Below are 6,000 nucleotides of genomic sequence, written 5' to 3'. Positions count from 1 at the left end.
TCTAGCCATCAAATCACTTGCCCTAAGTTTAACCCCAAATCAACTCAAAGACTGCTCAGTGGAGTTTGCATTGTAATGCTTTTTGTGTTTTCACATGCCGATTACAAATGTCCGCCAGCCTTTCCCTAGGATCCTGCTCCCGGCTCTCTCATAGTTCCTGGTTACCCACCTCATGCTAGAAAGCTGATGGGTGCCTAACCCCTGGTCTCCAAGGTGAGGAGAGGAGAGCTGGTACTGACCGCCACGTGGAAGTCAGTAGGCAAGGAGTATGGACTTCAGTCTCTCATGCTGTCACCTCTCTGGCCCTGCTCTCTCAGCCCTTACCCCAAATCTTGTACAGACACATTCGATTTGCCCTCTGTGAGGCAAGACCCGAAGTGTTCCAAAGGTCAAGTACGCAAACGACACGATCTTTCTCAGGTGTGACACGTTTTGTAAAATGAAAAATTCGGAGATATAAGAGTTGATTGCATGAAGAAAAATCAAAGGCTTGCCCCTAAGGAGGTCCCGGACGATCCCTAAATGCCCTTTAGATGGGCTACGATATGGAGCGTCGAGGACACCAGAATGATTAGGTATGGTGTTCTGATACGGCGATAATCAGGCCTTGCGTATGGAGACTACTTCTCTCCAATACTGCGAGCGGGGAGAGCTGGGTGTGGTGCTTTACTGCAGTCCCAGCCCCCAGAAGCCAGGACACGATGGGGAATACAGGGCCAGCCAAGGTGCCAGAGCAACGTTTATCTCAGTGTAAATAATTAATTCAAAATAGTGCCGTGTTCAATGTTTAACTTAACCGAAACCAGAAACTGCAATAAAACGACTCGTTCAAAAGCCGTATTTGGTGTTTTATAATAAAACTGGCAACATTTGCAGCATATCATTTAAAATATGGGTGAAGGTAACCATAAATATACTTGATAGAATGGTCCCTTTTCTGTGGCGCTACGGAGATATCCCGGATTAGATTCATGCGTGCTGTGAGGAGACACGGGAGGGCGGGACTGGCACTTGAGACTGGGGCCTGCAGGGGCCCCTGGCGTGCTGCACCGGAACCTGGGCATGAAGCACGTTCCTTACATCCTCACTCTTAGGCTTCACTGAAGAGTGTCAGCACTAAAGACATTTTGCCAGGGATCAGGCAATAGCTTGATCCTCGAGCACGTGGCTAGCACGCAGAAGGCCCTAGGCGAGATCCTCAGCACATGGGCAAAGCAGCAGGTGTTGGCCGGAGAGAGAGATTTCGCCTACTTGGTATTTAAACGATCACCTTTAGTTAGGCATAAATCTACAATTTTATTTTCTTAACCTCTGGAAACTTTGTTCTCGGAAAACAAAATATCTGTTTATAATCTGAAGAATAAATTTAACTAAAATCCTTGGGGTTTTTTGCATATATGTAAAATACATACATGTATATATGGGGTGTACACATGCCACTGTATATGAAGTCACAGGACCATCCCCTGAGTCAAATCCCATCCCCCCAGGGCTTTAGCTGTACCCGTTTGCAAAAGAGCAGCCCCACTAAGTGTTGCTTGATGAGACCCTCAGTGAGTATCCAGCGCCTCCCCATCACCTGTTGAACAAGGCTCTGTCCTCACTGGTCATGACTTGGAGGTGGGGCTAGAGCCCTGGAAGACTCGGGGAGGGGGCGCTTTCAGTCTTGAGAACTGTTCCAAGTGTAGGTGAGCATACAGAATACTAGACTCGTAGACGTCTACAAACGAAGGTAGCCAGGTCACGTATTGGACGTTTTGAAGAAATAAGAAGTGTTTGGACTAAGTTCAATCCATGCATGTGCAGGAAACAGTTCTTTGAAAACACCTTACGTCACACAGTTAATATTTAAAATGACGGCAATAGTAGTGATCTGACAGAGCTTGTAAAAAATAACATCCTCCCGGGGTAGAACTTTAGAATGACATGAACCGTGCTCGCCAGCAGAGAGGTCTACAATGACAGGGATACTCTTTAACCTGTGCTATCAAGCACGGCTAGACCACGGGTGACTAAGCTTCGAAATGTGGGCAGTACAACCAATGAACAAAGGAGCGCTACTCCAGTGCACTTCTAGTTGGGCTAAGGCTAAGTCTCAACAGCTACCTGGGCTATATTAAGCAGTAGCTGTTGGGTTTAAGCAGTTCGGTCCCATAGTGTTACTGCTGAAACCTGTTGGAGAAATTTCCTTAAATTGTTCATTTCTTCATGCATATAAATATTCATCTTAATGCACTGTTTTTACAAATATTTGCTGGATGTTTTCTTTTTTCCAGACACTGGGACTGTAGTAGTAGTATCAGCCTGAAGCCCTATCCTCACGGAAGTTGTATAGTCATACGGACTAGAAAAATGCCAATCAAATAATGGCACAGCTGGTAGGCATTAGAAGACCTCAGTGTAGCACGATTGGCCTTTACGGCTGATTGCTTTGAAGGAAAACAGACTTCACGATCTCTTTAATGTCTTTTGATTCATCCCGTGGAAATGGCCTGTGACCTGGGATCGGAGGGATGTTTGATGCTATGAAAGGGTGGATTTTATCAGCTGACGCTTCAGAGACTAAACGGGGTCAGCAGACGTAAAGCTGGGCATTCTTCATACCGAGTACGTAAACAAAGCCATGAGTTGTCTTTAGAATGAAGGTGACTGGAAGCTCTACAGCTGTCAAGGCTGAAAGCAGAACGGCAAGCCCCAGGGTTTTCAGGGAAGTCTCCAAGTCGTTTTGACTCACTGTAGAAAGCAGAGGCCTCTTTAAGAGCCTCCTGTTATTAAATAAAGTATAGAAAACACACATGCACACATCCAGAGGTCAGAAGTTGGGTGAATTACGTTTCTTTAAAGAAATACTTTTGAGAGGTTCTTGGAAAAGTACTTGCCTACTGAACACTAGGGAGGGTGTGGATATAGACAAATTGTGTCTCTTAAAAACAGGGCATGTAAAACTGACCCTGGTCTCTTACAGTTACATTTTCCCACCTCCCTAAGAAGATTACCTGGGAAACCAGTTGATCCTAGGGTCCAGGAAACAAAAGCATCTGAGAGGCTAATAAGTATGAATTAAAATCTTGTTTGCATGTAGAGTTCCAATCTCCCTGGAAGTTTTAACTCATAATCAAGCTTAACTTGGAAATGATATATGATAATTTGAAAATAATTATGCTGCCTTCAATGAGACGCCACTAAAGACAGCTCTGAATTAAAGTAGGACGTGACATTCCAGTTTTAGCTGCTGTAACTTTAATTTGGATTTTATCTCAGGATAGAAATGTCTCCTCAAAACATCCCAAGCTGATGAAGCATCCAGGCAGGATTTCGTCCTCCTTCAAAGTGTGCAAAAAACGTAGGTAGCAAGCCACTGGGCAATGGCTTATGGGTCTACCCAGACTGGCTGAGTGCTGCCAGCGGCCTGAGCATTTTTCTTTCGCTGAAGCGCTTCAGAAAGAAGATCTGAGTTAAATAGATCACATAGATACATCGAAATAACATTGTGTTTAAGTAGCAGATCACCGGATAGTGCGCTATGGAATATTCTGTGGGAGCGGTTGCTACAGAAAGCCAGTGAGAATTCTTGGGTCAATACATCATTGAAGGGTTTGTTTCAACCAGAAATGTCAACACTATGTCCCTCCCTCTGTAAGCAGGGGTGGGGTGTGGGGGTGGTGGTGGGAGGGATGGAGGTGGGTGATGGGGGTCAGGGTGGAGAGGTGAGAGGACACCCCCCTCCCTCCAATCAAGTCCACTCATCTCCCAGGCCCTGGAACTTTACTGATTGCACTGAGTTCAACTTTCTGTCAGACCCTCAGGAGATGCTCTCAGACCTCCTCGGAGCTGGCACCCTCCAGGAGGAATTCTAGACCGCCTTCTCATCAAGCTTCCCGCTGAGTAGATGTCTGTGAAAGGAGAGGCAGAGAGGAGAATTTCAGTTCATCTCCTGGCTGGTCATTGACCACCTCTCTGCCTACTCACCTTACAGGATGCCTGCTATATTCTTACATCTTTTTTTTTTCTTTCTTTCTTTTTTTTTTTTTTCCGGAGCTGGGGACCGAACCAAGGGCATTGCGCTTGCTAGGCAAGTGCTCTACCACTGAGCTAAATCCCCAACCCATATTCTTACATCTTAAAGAGGACCTGCAGGAGGACTTTCCCCTCTCCGTTTCCACGGGATCCACTCACAGGAGTGTTTATTTGCCTCCTGGGCCCTTTGTGTATTATTACTTTTGAGGAAGTAAATGAATAAGTGGCAACTGGGCCACATCCCCTCCCTTTCCTCCTCCCCCTTCCCCTCTCCCCTCCTCCATCCCTTTCTCCTTCTCTCCAGTAAGAATTCACTGCTGTTCCAGGGACTCCCTAGGTTTGTACCTACTTTTCTTCTAGCACCTGCCATTTCTTGGAGTTGTTGTGTGTTTCTCTTTTAGATTAAATCTTTGAAGGTATGACCTATGAGTAGTGCACCCAGAATTCAATAAATATTTGTTGAATGAATTAAAGGATTTATAGAGATGCATTATAACAACTAAAACTCAAATTTAGATAAAAATAGATCCATACCTAAATTCCAAAGAATCTTTCTCACTCTCTGTCTCCCTGTCTCCCTGTCTCTTTCTCACACACACAAATACCTATCTATATGGACATATAAGACTCTCATGATGTATGTAGCCCTGAGTGGCCTGGAACTCACTGTGCACCCCAACATAGCCTTGAACTAGCAATCCTCTTACCTCAGCCTCCATAGTGATGACAGGACTACAGTCATGCACCGCCATGCCAGGCTTTGTCTAGCTTCTGTTTATAGATCTAAAGCACAGACTTTAGTTTCTTGCAAATGTCAAGAAAAGCTTTAGGCAAAATAGATTTGTCTTGAGCAGGCCGATGAATGTATTAGCCACTTTGTGTCACCGTGACCAAAATACTTGACAGAAACAAATCAAGAGAGGAGATATTTGTTTGGGCTCATGGTTGAGAGGGTTGAGTTCATTGTGGAGAGGAGAAGAGGAGAGCTTGGAAAAGGAGCAGTTGACATCAGGGTGGGCTTAGGGCAGAGTAAGCAGACCGTCCATGTTCTGATGGCTTACAGAGCTTATAGAGAGAGAGGGAGAGGGAGAGGGAGCGGGAGAGGGAGAGAGAGAGAGGGAGAGGGAGAGGGAGAGAGGGAGAGGAGAGAAGAGGAGAGATTCTTCATTAATCTAACTGATTCTAAATCTAGTCCAAGCTGGAAACGCTTGGTTTACATGGTTGTGGAGGACAGAGTCAGAGAGCATGTGTGAGGTCTCCTGCCTGTCATGTGAATCAGCACTCCCATGCATGGGTAATCCTGTAACCACTTACTGAGTGTTTACTAGGATAGATGCCTTGGGCATCCTCCTCTTCCTCCTCTCACCCCCAGCTGTGATGTTCAGCAGAATATCCAGGACTAAGGAAAGGGACTTCATTTGGGCTCTTGGTCCAAGTCCACGGTTCTGGTTACATTCTGCATCATAATACAGTGGGAGAGCAGTAAGGCAAGTGGGTATTTATAGAAGAGTGGTGAGGTGGTTAACTCCCCCGTAAGTACCCCACTTCCATGAGAAAGCCAGTCCACTCTTTCACGAAGAATCTCTGAACCACTTACCTTGGGGACCACACCTCAAGGTAAGGTTCACAAGTGAGGAACTTTACTCACGTCCTGCCATAAGCATTTTCAATTAATCCTCTTGGTTAGTGAAGATGGTCTAGAAAATCAGGTAATGTACGGCAGGTCACAAAGCCAGTAAGAGGGGAAGTTGGGATTTGAAGATTTGACCCTGAAACTTATTGAGAGGTATGTCATCTTGAATGACAAGGCATTTTTCAGGTTCACGGGAAGAGGGTGATCAACGAGGACCGTGTTTGTTTTTATCTTGAATTGTACAGTGATATAATATACTGATAGAAAATTAGTATATTCAGGGGATGCAAAACGTAGAGACTTTTTGTAACAATGATTTCAGTGTAGTGAGAAAATATTCCTAAGTCCCC

The sequence above is a fragment of the Rattus norvegicus genome, chromosome 14, assembly GCF_021556685.1.
Source record: "Rattus norvegicus strain SHRSP/BbbUtx chromosome 14, alternate assembly SHRSP_T2T, whole genome shotgun sequence".
NCBI classification, from domain to species: Eukaryota; Metazoa; Chordata; class Mammalia; order Rodentia; family Muridae; genus Rattus; species Rattus norvegicus.
This window is presented reverse-complemented; position numbering follows the sequence as displayed.